Source organism: Ranitomeya imitator, chromosome 4, assembly GCF_032444005.1.
Source record: "Ranitomeya imitator isolate aRanImi1 chromosome 4, aRanImi1.pri, whole genome shotgun sequence".
NCBI lineage: Eukaryota > Metazoa > Chordata > Amphibia > Anura > Dendrobatidae > Ranitomeya > Ranitomeya imitator.
The window spans coordinates 13838472-13855946 of NC_091285.1; the positions used below are offsets into that span (position 1 = coordinate 13838472).

At 48.7% G+C, this 17475-nt stretch overlaps 1 protein-coding gene across 1 annotated transcript in view; it reads right to left on the minus strand.

Moving 5' to 3' along the window:
* The window catches only part of RASSF8 (Ras association domain family member 8), a 41085-nt gene extending 30913 nt beyond the window's left edge, over positions 1 to 10172 (minus strand). Inside the window, exon 1 of the mRNA XM_069763100.1 lies at positions 9995 to 10172. The gene's annotated coding sequence lies outside the window, so the exon portion shown is untranslated. The remainder of the gene's footprint in view (positions 1 to 9994) is intronic.
* Positions 10173 to 17475: the final 7303 nt, after the last annotated feature.

The following is a 17475-nucleotide window of genomic DNA, read 5'->3' on the forward strand; positions in this document are numbered from 1 at the left end:
ATTGTTTCATTTCTAATTGTGGCCCGTGAAAAAGCCATGACAACAACAGAAGAGTAATCCAGGATTGTCCTGAACCGAAAGAGATTCTGCCAGCATCAGCAGTGGACGAGGTAAACAATCGGGGCAATACCCAGCAGATACAGAGACTGGTGCTCACTGCCACAGCACTATCACTCCCATCATGCTCAGCCTGGATATACAGAGGAGGATGGTAGCAATAAAAAAATAATTCTGTCTTCTGTCTGTCTCCCTGTCTGACTGAAATTCAAGTTACACATTACTAAAAAAGGTGGCAAACTGGGTCTGCATGCAGCTGGAAAGGACTTGAAGGACGTGCCTAAAAAGAATCATATCCCTCAGCCAATAGGAGACAGGGGGTGTGCTCCCAGCATAGCCAAGAACACTCCCAGTGATGCTGATTGGCCCGTGAGCACTTAAGTAACAGGACTATCTTCCTCATGCTCCTCCCTCATAGTCTTTTTCAGTTGGATGCAGACACAGTATAGAAGTTCTCTACAGAGAGGCGCGAAGTGTGGCAATGGCGTATTTCCCGTACACCCAGAATAGGGTGGATAAACACGGAACTATCCTGAGTAACCAGCGCTGCACCTATGGACCCAATTTACAGGCTTTCCAATAGGTCACTCTTCTGTTTGTACATATTTTTCTGCAGCGTCGGTCCTGCTGCTCCTTTGGGTTAGTTATGTATTGGATTTCGTTGTTTTTTCCTTTGCACAGTGTTTTCAGTCATTTCCACAGTGCGGCTCTGCAGGAAAATGGCCAGGATGAAATTATAAAGTAATCTCAGCCTCTGGAGGAGACGTCTAGACAATATGTGTGCAGCTGCCATGTCAGCAGGGCGCGCGGCTGCGCTACTCCATCCTGACGAGGAATAATACAACATCACTTCCAGGAGATGCTCCAGTTTAGGAGTCACATAGCACATCACAAAAGAGTGTGCAGGTCAATGCAATCTATTGTTCACTGTTATCAGCCATTCCAGGCTGTCTTTAGTGATAAAGACAGCCTGGATAAAAGTGATAATGCGGTAACTGGCCCTTTAAAATCAGAGAGTACAACTGGAAAGCGATGGACAACCTCCAGCTGAGAGAACACAAGAGGGAAACTATGAAAGTCATTTTTGCACTGGACCAAGGACACAGCTCACACTGCAACATACTACACCGAACACAACCGACTCTACTACAACACGGCACCGACAACACACATCGAATAACAAAGTACAGATATTTCTGTACATAGGGGCAGTATTATAGTAGTTATATTCTTGTACATAGGGGCAGTATTATAGTAGTTATATTCTTGTACATAGGGGCAGTATTATAGTAGTTATATTCTTGTACATAGGGGCAGTATTATAGTAGTTATATTCTTGTACATAGGAGCAGTATTATAGTAGTTATATTCTTGTACATAGGGAGCAGTATTATAGTAGTTATATTCTTGTACATAGGGAGCAGTATTATAGTAGTTATATTCTTGTACATAGGGAGCAGTATTATAGTAGTTATATTCTTGTACATAAGAGCAGTATTATAGTAGTTATATTCTTGTACATAGGAGCAGTATTATAGTAGTTATATTCTTGCACATAGGGGCAGTATTATAGTAGTTATATTCTTGTACATAAGAGCAGTATTATAGTAGTTATATTCTTGTACATAGGGAGCAGTATTATAGTAGTTATATTCTTGTACATAGGGAGCAGTATTATAGTAGTTATATTCTTGTACATAGGGAGCAGTATTATAGTAGTTATATTCTTGTACATAAGAGCAGTATTATAGTAGTTATATTCTTGTACATAGGGAGCAGTATTATAGTAGTTATATTCTTGTACATAAGAGCAGTATTATAGTAGTTATATTCTTGTACATAGGGAGCAGTATTATAGTAGTTATATTCTGGTACATAGGAGCAGTATTATAGTAGTTATATTCTTGTACATAGGGGCAGTATTATAGTAGTTATATTCTTGTACATAGGAGCAGTATTATAGTAGTTATATTCTTGTACATAGGAGCAGTATTATAGCAGTTATATTCTTGTGCATAGGGGCAGTATTATAGTAGTTATATTCTTGAACATAGGGGCAGTATTATAGTAGTTCTATTCTTGTACATAGGAGCAGTATTATAGTAGTTATATTCTTGTGCATAGGGGCAGTATTATAGTAGTTATATTCTTGTACATAGGGGCAGTATTATAGTAGTTATATTCTTGTACATAGGGGCAGTATTATAGTAGTTATATTCTTGTACATAGGAGCATGAATATAACGACACGTCAGTGTCTCGCATGTGAAATCCAAGCTCTGGCGCCGGCACTCCAGAGCAGAGCGTGCGGCTCCATGTGTTGCTATGGGGCCGCACGCTCCGCTCCACAGTGCCGGCACCAGAGCTTGGATTTCACATGCGAGACACGGACGTGTTTCTCGCATGTGTGATCCCGGCCTTATAGCAGTTATATTCTTGTACATAGGGGTAGTATTATAGCAGTTAGGCCGGAGTCACACTACAGCGAGATACGGCCGAGTCTCGCAGGTTAAAAACAAGCTTTGGCACAGGCACTCCGGAGCGGAGCGTGCGGCTCCATGTATTGCTACGCGGCCGCACGCTCCGCTTTGGAGTGCAGGTGCCAGAGCTTGATTTTAACCTGCGAGACTCGGCCGTATCTCGCTGTAGTGTGATCCCGGCCTTATACTCTTGTACATAGGGGCAGTATTATAGTAGTTATATTCTTGTACATAGGAGCAGTATTATAGTAGTTATATTCTTGTACATAGGGGGCAGTATTATAGTAGTTATACTCTTGTACATAGGAGCAGTATTATAGTAGTTATATTCTTGTACATAGGAGCAGTATTATAGTAGTTATATTCTTGTACATAGGAGCAGTATTATAGTAGTTATATTCTTATACATAGGGGCAGTATTATAGTAGTTATACTCTTGTACATAGGGGGCAGTATTATAGTAGTTATACTCTTGTACATAGGAGCAGTATTATAGTAGTTATACTCTTGTACATAGGAGCAGTATTATAGTAGTTATATTCTTGTACATAGGGGCAGTATTATAATAGTTATATTCTTGTATATAGGGGGCAGTATTATAGTAGTTATATTCTTGTACATGGGGCAGTATTATAGTAGTTATACTCTTGTACATAGGGGCAGTATTATAGTAGTTATATTCTTGTACATAGGAGCAGTATTATAGTAGTTATATTCTTGTACATAGGAGCAGTATTATAGTAGTTATATTCTTGTACATAGGGGCAGTATTATAGTAGTTATATTCTTGTACATAGGAGCAGTATTATAGTAGTTATATTCTTGTACATAGGAGCAGTATTATAGTAGTTATATTCTTGTACATAGGAGCAGTATTATAGTAGTTATATTCTTGTACATAGGAGCAGTATTATAGTAGTTATACTCTTGTACATAGGGGGCAGTATTATAGTAGTTATACTCTTGTACATAGGGGGCAGTATTATAATAGTTATATTCTTGTACATAGGGGCAGTATTATAGTAGTTATATTCTTGAACATAGGGGCAGTATTATAGTAGTTATATTCTTGTACATAGGGGCAGTATTATAGTAGTTATATTCTTGTATATAGGGGGCAGTATTATAGCAGTTATATTCTTGTACATAGGGGCAGTATTATAGTAGTTATATTATTATACATAGGGGCAGTATTATAGTAGTTATATTCTTGTACATAGGGGCAGTATTATAGCAGTTATATTCTTGTACATAGGGGGCAGTATTATAGTAGTTATATTCTTGTACATAGGAGCAGTATTATAGTAGTTATATTCTTATACATAGGGGCAGTATTATAGTAGTTATATTCTTGTACATAGGGGCAGTATTATAGTAGTTATATTCTTGTACATAGGGGCAGTATTATAGTAGTTATATTCTTATACATAGGGGCAGTATTATAGTAGTTATATTCTTATACATAGGGGCAGTATTATAATAGTTATATTCTTGTACATAGGGGCAGTATTCCACAAACACTTTTCACCTGTGTATAACTTCCCAGAATATAATGTCAGGAGACTTGTAGCCCCCTGTGGTCTCTTTCCTCTCCCGCTCTCAGATGTTTGACTAACGGTAATCTCAGAATTCCTTCTCCAGCCAAGAACAATGGGATTTTGAATTAGCGCATAGCTGGCAACAAGACACCAGTCACCTTGTGCAGCAGATTAGACGGCTCCTTGTACACAGGACGCCGCGCTGCCATGGAAATGCAAAGTACGAAAACAAAATGGAAACATGGATTTCACCTAAATGTATGTTTCTGCCAAGACCGTTATACAGGTGTCCTCCGCTGCCGGAAGAACAGTCACATTCTTCCCAGATCTCTGCCCTAATATAGTCCCGCCATATTGTATAGGACGCAGACTAGCGGCCTAAGGAAGGTGGTGGCAGAACTATACGTTACATATACACATTTATTAACTACGAATGCGAGGGGAACTCCAGAAAATAAAGTGTAGCCAAATCTGTCAATTAAAGGGATAAAATGGTAACGCCCAATTGTCAATTTACTTATACGTCCAGGAGGAATAATAGAAATGGGTCAATTAAGAATTTTATGTAATTTTTAATACTACTTTTTACTCAAACAGACAAGCCACGTTGCCTAGCAACAGTCCCAGACATCACTGGTGACTACTCCGAAGCTACATGCTCGAGGAGGCCAATGTTGTCACTTTCTGTAATACATGGCGCCATAGAGGACACAAACTACTTTATATACAGGTAAGGCAGAAAACGAAAACTTCTCATGGTCATGGGTGAAGAAAACATTCACTCAGACTCATGGCAGAGCAACCAATCAGAAACCAGCTTTCATTTGTCCGTTACAGGTTAGAAAATGAAAGCCGGGATCTGATAGGATGCTAAACGCAAGTCTGGCAAGAAACACACGACACAGAAAGGGCCTGAGAAATGCGGTAGGCCTCGTTGCCTATAGCAACCAATCGGAGCCCACATTTCATTTTTCCAGTTCAAGTTTCAGAATGAAAACTGAGCTCTGATTGGTCACTGTGTCAGATATCAGTATTCAAGGCCGCTCTATGGTAACGGACGGCGGCCGCGCCAGAAACACTGAGTGGAGTAAAATACCTCAAGGTGTTTTTTCAGAATTATATCCCCCCCCAAAAGAAATAAATCTGCAGCCAACTGATGGGCGGCCATCAATAGTCTGGATTATCGGTCGATGATTTTCTGGATTAGGCGCCATTTTCATCATTCTCAAAAACTCCACTTGTTGTCGGTGAAAGGGATCATTAGTGTTTACATCCAGAGGTTAAAAAACCTCACAGCTGAGGGTTTGTTACAATCGCAGACTGTGTCAGAGCTGCGGCTACAAAACCCCAATTATTCCCTGCACCAGAGTGAAGGTCGCCCGGTTGTGGGCGCAGTGAGGACTCCACACAACGCCACCACCGAGGCGCGACCACCAGGGTGCTGACCACCGAGGCGCGACCACCAGGGTGCTGACCACCGAGGCGCGACCACCAGGGCGCTGACCACCGAGGCGCGACCACCAGGGTGCTGACCACCGAGGCGCGACCACCAGGGTGCTGACCACCGAGGCGCTGACAACCAGGGTGCTGACCACCGAGGCGCGACCACCAGGGTGCTGACCACCGAGGCGCGACCACCAGGGTGCTGACCACCGAGGCGCTGACAACCAGGGTGCTGACCACCGAGGCGCTGACAACCAGGGTGCTGACCACCGAGGCGCTGACAACCAGGGTGCTGACCACCGAGGCACTGACCACCAGGGTGCTGACAACCGAGGCGCTGACCACCAGGGTGCTGACAACCAGGGTGCTGACAACCAGGGTGCTGACCACCGAGATGCTGACAACCAGGGTGCTGACCACCGAGATGCTGACCACCAGGGTGCTGACCACCGAGGCGCGACCTCCAAGCGTGGGAACAGGACCTGTGTTACCGTGAAGATTACGATGTCGGCATCTTACAGGCCGCCGTCAGCCGCCCCCGTGATTACAATGTGCCTGGCATAGACTGCAGTGCCCTCTACAAAGTGCCAGGAGGGCAGCGCACATCCTCACCACAGAATCACTGCCGAGGAGGCGACATCAGTATAGTACACAGGAAACTGATAAGACGCCAGGAGGGCACTATGCGAGGGGGAGACACCCAGGCACACACCGTGGGGAACTCTCACACACAGGAGGAAGGAGAATACCCGATGCCTTGGGTTTTTGGAGTTTGGGAACACACACACAGAGGCGCACACTACCGGGAACACACACAGAGGCGCACACTACCGGGAACACACACAGAGGCGCACATTATCGGGAACACACACAGAGGCGCACACTACCGGGAACACACACAGAGGCGCACACTATCGGGAACACACACAGAGGCGCACACTATCGGGAACACACATGGGGAAGGAGAATACCCAGTGTCTTGTGTTTTTGGAGTTTGGGAACACACACAAAGGCAGGCACACACAAAGGCGCACACTATCGGGAACACACACAGAGGCACACACTATCGGGAACACACACAGAAGCGCACACTATCGGGAACACACACAGAGGCGCACACTATCGGGAACACACACACAGAGGCGCACACTATCGGGAACACACACACACAGGCGCACACTACCGGGAACACACACAGAGGCGCACACTATCGGGAACACACACAGAGGCGCACACTATCGGGAACACACACACAGAGGCGCACACTATCGGGAACACACACACACAGGCGCACACTACCGGGAACACACACAGAGGCGCACACTACCGGGAACACACACAGAGGCGCACACTATCGGGAACACACACAGAGGCGCACACTACCGGGAACACACACAGAGGCGCACACTACCGGGAACACACACAGAGGCGCACACTACCGGGAACACACACAGAGGCGCACACTACCGGGAACACACACAGAGGCGCACACTATCGGGAACACACACAGAGGCGCACACTACCGGGAACACACACAGAGGCGCACACCACCGGGAACACACACAGAGGCGCACACCACCGGGAACACACACAGAGGCGCACACCACCGGGAACACACACAGAGGCGCACACTATCGGGAACACACACAGAGGCGCACACTATCGGGAACACACACAGAGGCGCACACTACCGGGAACACACACAGAGGCGCACACCACCGGGAACACACACAGAGGCGCACACTATCGGGAACACACATGGGGAAGGAGAATACCCAGTGTCTTGTGTTTTTGGAGTTTGGGAACACACTCACAGGCAGGCACACACAGAGGCGCACACTATCGGGAACACACACAGAGGCGCACACTATCGGGAACACACACAGAGGCGCACACTATCGGGAACACACACAGAGGCGCACACTATCGGGAACACACACAGAGGCGCACACTACCGGGAACACACACAGAGGCGCACACTACCGGGAACACACACAGAGGCGCACACTACCGGGAACACACACAGAGGCGCACACTACCGGGAACACACACAGAGGCGCACACTACCGGGAACACACACAGAGGCGCACACTACCGGGAGCACACACAGAGGCGCACACTACCGGGAACACACACAGAGGCGCACACCACCGGGAACACACACAGAGGCGCACACCACCGGGAACACACACAGAGGCGCACACTATCGGGAACACACACAGAGGCGCACACTATCGGGAACACACACAGAGGCGCACACTACCGGGAACACACACAGAGGCGCACACCACCGGGAACACACACAGAGGCGCACACTATCGGGAACACACACAGAGGCGCACACTATCGGGAACACACACAGAGGCACACACACTATCGGGAACACACACAGAGGCGCACACACTATCGGGAACACACACAGAGGCGCACACTATGGGGAACACACACAGAGGCGCACACTATGGGGAACACACACAGAGGCGCACACTATGGGGAACACACACAGAGGCGCACACTATGGGGAACACACACAGAGGCGCACACTATGGGGAACACACACAGAGGCGCACACTATCGGGAACACACACAGAGGCGCACACTATCGGGAACACACACAGAGGCGCACACTATCGGGAACACACACAGAGGCGCACACTATCGGGAACACACACAGAGGCGCACACTATGGGGAACACACACAGAGGCGCACACTACCGGGAACACACACAGAGGCGCACACTATCGGGAACACACAAGGGGAAGGAGAATACCCAGTGTCTTGTGTTTTTGGAGTTTGGGAACACACTCACAGGCAGGCACACACAGAGGCGCACACTATCGGGAACACACACAGAGGCGCACACTATCGGGAACACACACAGAGGCGCACACTATCGGGAACACACACAGAGGCGCACACTATCGGGAACACACACAGAGGCGCACACTATCGGGAACACACACAGAAGCGCACACTATCGGGAACACACACAGAAGCGCACACTATCGGGAACACACACAGAGGCGCACACTATCGGGAACACACACAGAGGCGCACACTATGGGGAACACACACAGAGGCGCACACTACCGGGAACACACACAGAGGCGCACACTATCGGGAACACACACAGAGGCGCACACTATGGGGAACACACACAGAGGCGCACACTATGGGGAACACACACAGAGGCGCACACTACCGGGAACACACACAGAGGCGCACACTATCGGGAACACACACAGAGGCGCACACTATCGGGAACACACATGGGGAAGGAGAATACCCAGTGTCTTGTGTTTTTGGAGTTTGGGAACACACTCACAGGCAGGCACACACAGAGGCGCACACTATCGGGAACACACACAGAGGCGCACACTATCGGGAACACACACAGAAGCGCACACTATCGGGAACACACACAGGTGCAAACTCACTATCGAGAACACACACTCCCGTCTCTCGCCTCGGGTCTGGCAGTGAAGGGGTGCGAGTTGATCCCTCTCCAGGATTACTTGCCGTCTGGCCTCCAGATTACTGTGGTCGGATGTTCTGGCTCCTCCGGACGATCCACACAACACACAATTGTTTTCTGACTGTTGTGTAACAAAGTTGCAGAGTGAGAACAATCGCTGCTTCCTGTACATCACATCTGAGGACCCCAAATATATCACTGGCACGGTCCAGCGAGGAGTGGGGGGGTCAGAGCCTGGAGATGGGATGTTTTGTGGCACAGTGCACACACTTCTATGGGCAATGGCCGGTCAGGCGGACACATGACAGGGATAAAGTGAAGACCGTGCTCAGCACATGGAGGGACGACCACATATGACAGCGCAGTACAGGGGGGCAGCGGACTAGGACAACAGTACAGCTGTGCGCAATGGGACATGCCAGGGCACAGAGTGCAGGGGTACAGCAGAGAGGTACACAGACAAGGGGGCACAGGGCAGGGGTACAGCAGAGAGGTGCACAGACTGGGGAGGGGAGGTGCAGGGCAGGGGGTACAGCAGAGGAGCACATGGGCTGGGGGGCACAGGGGTACAGCAAAGGAGCACATGGGCTGGGGGGCACAGGGGTACAGCAGAGGAGCACATAGGCTGGGGGCGCAGGGCTGGTGTATAGCAGAGGGGCACACAGAGTGGGGGGCGCAGGGTAGAGAGCACTAGAGGTAAATACAGTATATGGGGACAGTACTATACGGGGGGCCCAGAACGAAAGCTCAGATATTGGGGTACATGTTTGGTAGTACAGTTATCAGGGAGCAATGCTCATACCCCCGGGGTACACAGCACAGACCCCCGGTACACGGCACAGACCCCCGGTACACGGCACAGACCCCCGGTACACGGCACAGACCCCCGGTACACGGCACAGACCCCCGGGGTACACGGCACAGACCCCCGGTACACGGCACAGACCCCCGGTACACGGCACAGACCCCCGGTACACAGCTCCCTCCCCGCTTGTACTCACAGTGCAGGACTCCTCTCCGCTCCCGGCTCCGGGGGGCGCACAGTCCGGGGCTCCGGGGGGCGCACAGTCCGGGGCTCCGGGGGGCGCACAGTCCGGGGCTCCGGGGGGCGCACAGTCCGGGGCTCCGGGGCGCGCACAGTCCGGGGCTCCGGGGGGCGCACAGTCCGGGGCTCCGGGGGGCGCACAGTCCGGGGCTCCGGGGGGCGCACAGTCCGGGGCTCCGGGGGGCGCACAGTCCGGGGCTCCGGGGGGCGCACAGTCCGGGGCTCCGGGGGGCGCACAGTCCGGGGCTCCGGGGGGCGCACAGTCCGGGGCTCCGGGGGGCGCACAGTCCGGGGCTCCGGGGGGCGCACAGTCCGGGGCTCCGGGGGGCGCACAGTCCGGGGCTCCGGGGGGCGCACAGTCCGGGGCTCCGGGGGGCGCACAGTCCGGGGCTCCGGGGCGCGCACAGTCCGGGGCTCCGGGGGGCGCACAGTCCGGGGCTCCGGGGGGCGCACAGTCCGGGGCTCCGGGGGGCGCACAGTCCGGGGCTCCGGGGGGCGCACAGTCCGGGGCTCCGGGGGGCGCACAGTCCGGGGCTCCGGGGGGCGCACAGTCCGGGGCTCCGGGGGGCGCACAGTCCGGGGCTCCGGGGGGCGCACAGTCCGGGGCTCCGGGGGGCGCACAGTCCGGGGCTCCGGGGGGCGCACAGTCCGGGGCTCCGGGGGCCGCAGCTCCGGAGAAAGTTGGTAAAGTTCCCGCACTGTCCGCTGTGTGCCGGGCGGGCGGGGGCTGAGCTGCTGATCCCGGGCTGTGCGATGTCAATGCGGTGCAGCCGCGCTCCTCCCCCCCTGTCACCGCCGGAGCCTCCTCCTCCCCCCGCCCCCACTGCAGCGCCGCAGCCGCCGCACAACCTCTTCTCAGGACCTCTGCTTGCTGTCAGTGCCCAGGAACACCCTGACTCCACGGACAGGCCCTCAGGGAGCTGCGGACGAGGCTGATGCACTGTAACAAACCCTCTGCATGTGACAGCAAGCAGAGACCGCAACTGGCGCAGAAAGTCCAGGAGAAAGTGTCAGAACTCTCTATTCTGCACTGACCCAGTGTAACAGAACCCCTCCTGCCTGGGACCATGATGCTTTGCTCTGGTTTGGAGGTCTGGGTGGGTCTGATGCCCCCCGGGGCTACCAATGTCCTTTATCCCTTCTGTGCCCCCTGAGCCATTGCACAACTATAACTCCCAGCATGCCCCATACCGCCCTCACCCACCAGTGACTGGCACTTATTTCCTGGGGAGGGGGGCACTGCCAGGGTGCGAAGTCACATGATCAGAAACGAAAGGTTTCAGGAAACACAAGGGCTGCCATCCGATCTTGCGTTTCGCTCCGTCCGCCGCGCTTTACACTGCAGCACTGCTTATTCAGATGTTTCTGCTGTGTCTTGGTATGAGGATATCACATCTAGGAGTCTCCCCCTTGTCCTGGTGAGATTTCAGGCAGTTTTTAACCTCTCAACGGTCCTTAAAAGATTTTTTTCTGTGCCCTAAATACATAATTTTTCTTATCTGGTATAAATGCCGCCGTTCTCCTGAATCCGGCGATGTCTTTCTTGTGTTTCTACGCCTCTCTGTTCCAGAGATACGGCCCCTTCCTCACTGTATGCAAATTGAGTCTCTTTGGCAACTGGGTGTGCTCATCAACAAACAACGCCCACTTGGCTAACAAGACTAGATTTATAGACCGGGAAGAAAGGGCCGTATCTCTGGAACGGAGAGGCGTAGAAACACAAGAAAAACATCGCCGGATTCAGGAGAACAGCGGCGTTTACACCAGCCAAGAAAAATTACATATTTATGGAAAGTAGCAGGATGGAAACTCCTAGAATAAACTTAAGCCGAGGTGGAGGACTCCATTGAGGTTCTTTCAGTCTCTTAAATACAATTCCCTCGAAATGCAACTATTACCTTTAAATTTCCTATTTTTGGGGGTCGTTGGTTGAGACTCGCAGACGTGACACTTACCACTTTGTTACTCTCCGTCTTAACAGGGGCTGATCCGAAAAATCAATTCTTCACCCTGGGTAATTTGTGCGCCCCTCCAGAATACACAGCCCACAGGGAAGGAGATTGGACGGGACTGATACGATAATTGGGTGGCTGGCCACTATTCAGAGGGCGACGAAGAAAATCACAAAATAATTGGGTGAGAAAAAAAAAAGACTCAACCAATTTAGAACTCGACGGGAGAACAAAATGGGATTTATGGCTGTAAAACGGAGAAATATGAGAAAAATATGCGAAAAAAATCATCGAAAAAAATAAAAAATATTACTATATTATAGGGGAAGGGTGAAGATGGGGCCCCAGAGTCTAACTGGGTCCCTTTTTCCATTTTTGGGGACCGGTATTAAACAGATTTGTTCACTTTTCCCAATAAGGGGTGTGGCATTTACCACCTAAAGCCACACCCTCTATCAAACACTCCGCCTTTCCTTTACTATTCCCCGCCCCCTTGACTTTACGATTGGACTCCAGAGCATTATCCAGCGGTGATACATTTTTGGGACGTCTAGAACGTCTCTCTTTAAAAATAAATGTGGCGCACTGTTACCGGTTTTCCATTGGCCCATTTACATCCTCATGGGCGGGGCTAAACAATTACGCTAATTGCACATTTAAAAAAAGAAAAAAAAAACTAGAGCCATTTTGGGCCATTAGGCTCATCTTTATGCGCCACCTACTTCCTATTAATTTGTAAAAGGCGCCAAATGTACCATGCCAAGCACGCCATGTAGACAAATTGGGGCCAAACTCTTTAAATCCCTCCCCATCCCGCTGTATAACATGGCGCCCTTGCAAAATTTCAAAATGTGACCCCAAAAATTGCACATTTTAGGCAATTTTACATCAATTTTTCTTTGGTCGACTTTTATCCCTACTGTTCCTTTAAATGAAGAAACTCCGCCCACAGGTTCCTCGGGGGAGGAGCATGTACATCATTTTTTCTGCTATTTCTCATAAATTTTATATTAAATCATTATTTTTTTGGAAGATTATTTGCTTGGAGGCTATTTTTGACTTTGATACAATGTTGCGACTATATAGACACGATCCCTTTAAAAAATGATTATTTTGGCGCAGTGACGGTTCGCTCTTTTTTTTTTAGTTTTACATACCTTCTATGGAATGTTTGTGCGTCGTGATTTATTTTTCTATTTCCAGCTTATCCTTTTGACAGATATTAATTAGAAAACGTCTTTTCGCGGTGAGGGGGGTCGCGGCGACACAATTTACGGAAAGAAAGCGAATTTAGCTGTTTCTGTGGAAACGAAAAGACATTTTTTCTTGTTGTTTTTTTTTCTTGTATTGTAAGATATTTCTGTTCCAGAAGAAACGACTGCGGCGGGAACAAAAGGCCGCGATTCCCGGGGTCCTCGTGGCAAAGGAGCGGCGGATCGGCACCGCCTGCCTCGTTACTGGCACCGAGAAGAGGTGCTGTCACTTTAAATTAACTCTTTCCTGCCCCGACCAGCAGCTCCTCCCTTCTTACTCCGCGGCCAAAGGTACGGCAGAATAGGTGCCCGCTGCGAGGCACTGCGGTCGGGGCAGAGTGACAGGCGCTCTGCTGAAACCGGGGCATCTAGTTATTTTAGCCAAGTGGGTGTGGTCCTGAAGACGACGCCCACTTGGCTATAAAGACAACAATTACATATAGAGAATAAAGGGCCATATCTCAGGAGCGGAGAGGAGGAGGAACCTGAGAGAAACATCGCCGGATTCAGGAGAACGGCGGCATTTATACCGAGGGAAGCAATGAAGCGACGCTTTGTGTAAAACGCTATTATATGGGGGCTTTATACATTGTTATGTAGCCTCTATATGGAGGAGCGCAGTACACCGAACAATCCATGGCCCCCACACTCAGGATCTGCAGTCCGGGGCTCCCAGTTACCGACATTCATCAGTTATGGTCGACCTGCTGAAAAGTCCAAAAGTTCTACTGTGTTCTGAATCCATCACCTAATACGGGCGGTAGATATGGCGGCAGCCGCGCTCCTCTGATTTCATCCCGGTGTCAGAAATTGACAGAAAGAAATTTAATTGCGGTTTATCATATTGAAGGTCGGCAGAGAACAAACTGCGGAGCCGGAGAGAAAGGAAGGTGAGAGCAAGAGCCGAAACCGCAAGGGCCCAGAGGACACGGAGGGAAACGGCAGCTACCCCCATTACATCCATCCAAACCCAGTGTGTAGATGTATCTATTACATTACCCCAGAGCTGCACTCACTATTCTGCTGGTGCAGTCACTGTGTACATACATTACATTACTGATCCTGAGTTACATCCTGTATTATACTCCAGAGCTGCGCTCACTATTCTGCTGGTGCAGTCACTGTGTACATACATTACATTACTGATCCTGAGTTACATCCTGTATTATACCCCAGAGCTGCACTCACTATTCTGCTGGTGCAGTCACTGTGTACATACATACATTACTGAACCTGAGTTACATCCTGTATTATACTCCAGAGCTGCACTCACTATTCTGCTGGTGCAGACACTGTGTACATACATTACATTACTGATCCTGAGTTACTTCCTGTATTATACTCCAGAGCTGCACTCACTATTCTGCTGGTGCAGTCACTGTGTACATACATTACATTACTGATCCTGAGTTACATCCTGTATTATACTCCAGAGCTGCACTCACTATTCTGCTGGTGCAGTCACTGTGTACATACAGTACATTACTGATCCTGAGTTACATCCTGTATTATACTCCAGAGCTGCACTCACTATTCTGCTGGTGCAGTCACTGTATACATACGTTACATTACTGATCCTGAGTTACATCCTGTATTATACCCCAGAGCTGCACTCACTATTCTGCCGGTGCAGTCACTGTGTACATACATTACATTACTGATCCTGAGTTACATCCTGTATTATACCCCAGAGCTGCACTCACTATTCTGCTGGTGCAGTCACTGTGTACATACATTACATTACTGATCCTGAGTTACATCCTGTATTATACTCCAGAGCTGCACTCACTATTCTGCTGGTGCAGTCACTGTGTACATACATTACATTACTGATCCTGAGTTACATCCTGTATTATACTCCAGAGCTGCACTCACTATTCTGCTGGTGCAGTCACTGTGTACATACATTACATTACTGATCCTGAGTTACATCCTGTATTATACCCCAGAGCTGCACTCACTATTCTGCCGGTGCAGTCACTGTGTACATACATTACATTACTGATCCTGAGTTACATCCTGTATTATACCCCAGAGCTGCACTCACTATTCTGCTGGTGCAGTCACTGTGTACATACATTACATTACTGATCCTGCGTTACATCCTGTATTATACCCCAGAGCTGCACTCACTATTCTGCTGATGCAGTCACTGTGTACATACATTACATTACTGATCCTGAGTTACATCCTGTATTATACTCCAGAGCTGCACTCACTATTCTGCTGGTGCAGTCACTGTGTACATACATTACTGATCCTGAGTTACATCCTGTATTATACTCCAGAGCTGCACTCACTATTCTGCTGGTGCAGTCACTGTGTACATACATTACATTACTGAACCTGAGTTACATCCTGTATTATACTCCAGAGCTGCACTCACTATTCTGCTGGTGCAGTCACTGTGTACATATATTACATTACTGATCCTGAGTTACCTCCTGTATTATACTCCAGAGCTGCACTCACTATTCTGCTGGTGCAGTCACTGTGTACATACATTACTGATCCTTAGTTATATCCTGTATTATACTCCAGAGCTGCACTCACTATTCTGCTGGTGCAGTCACTGTGTACATACATTACATTACTGATCCTGAGCTACATCCTGTATTATACCCCAGAGCTGCACTCACTATTCTGTTGGTGCAGTCACTGTGTACATACATTACATTACTGATCCTGAGTTACATCCTGTATTATACTCCAGAGCTGCACTCACTATTGTGCTGGTGCAGTCACTGTGTACATACATTACATTACTGAGCCTGAGTTACATCCTTTATTATACCCCAGAGCTGCACTCACTATCCTGCTGGTGCAGTCACTGTGTACATACATTACATTACTGATCCTGAGTTACATCCTTTATTATACCCCAGAGCTGCACTCACTATTGTGCTGGTGCAGTCACTCTGCACATACATTACATTACTGATCCTGAGTTACATCCTGCGCTATACTCCAGAGCTGTACTCACTATTCTGCTGGTGCAGTCACTGTGTACATATATTACATTACTGATCCTGAGTTACCTCCTGTATTATACTCCAGAGCTGCACTCACTATTCTGCTGGTGCAGTCACTGTGTACATACATTACTGATCCTTAGTTATATCCTGTATTATACTCCAGAGCTGCACTCACTATTCTGCTGGTGCAGTCACTGTGTACATACATTACATTACTGATCCTGAGTTACATCCTGTATTATACCCCAGAGCTGCGCTCACTATTCTGCTGGTGCAGTCACTGTGTACATACATTACTGATCCTGAGTTACATCCTGTATTATACCCCAATGCTGCACTCACTATTCTGCTGGTGCAGTCACTGTGTATATACATTACATTACTGATCCTGAGTTACATCCTGTATTATACCCCAGAGCTGCACTCACTATTCTGCTGGTGCAGTCACTGTGTATATACATTACATTACTGATCCTGAGTTACATCCTGTATTATACCCCAGAGCTGCACTCACTATTCTGCTGGTGCACTGTGTACATACATTACATTACTGATCCTGAGTTACCTCCTATATTATACTCCAGAGCTGCACTCACTATTCTGCTGGTGCAGTCACTGTGTACATACATTACTGATCCTGAGTTACATCCTGTATTATACCCCAGAGCTGCACTCACTATTCTGCTGGTGCAGTCACTGTGCACATACATTACATTACTGATCCTGAGTTACATCCTGTATTATACCCCAGAGCTGCACTCACTATTCTGCTGGTGCAGTCACTGTGTACATACATTACATTACTGATCCTGAGTTACATCCTGCATTATACTCCAGAGCTGCACTCACTATTCTGCTGGTGCAGTCACTGTGTACATACATTACATTACTGATCCTGAGTTACCTCAGGTATTATACTCCAGAGCTGCACTCACTATTCTGCTGGTGCAGTCACTGTGCACATACATTACATTACTGATCCTGAGTTACATCCTGTATTATACCCCAGAGCTGCACTCACTATTCTGCTGGTGCAGTGACTGTGTACATACATTACATAACTGATCCTGAGTTACCTCCTGTATTATACCCCAGAGCTGCACTCACTATTCTGCTGGTGCAGTCACTGTGTACATACATTACATTACTGATCCTGAGTTACATCCTGTATTATACTTCAGAGCTGCGCTCACTATTCTGCTGGTGCAGTCACTGTGTACATACATTACATTACCGATCCTGAGTTACATCCTGTAT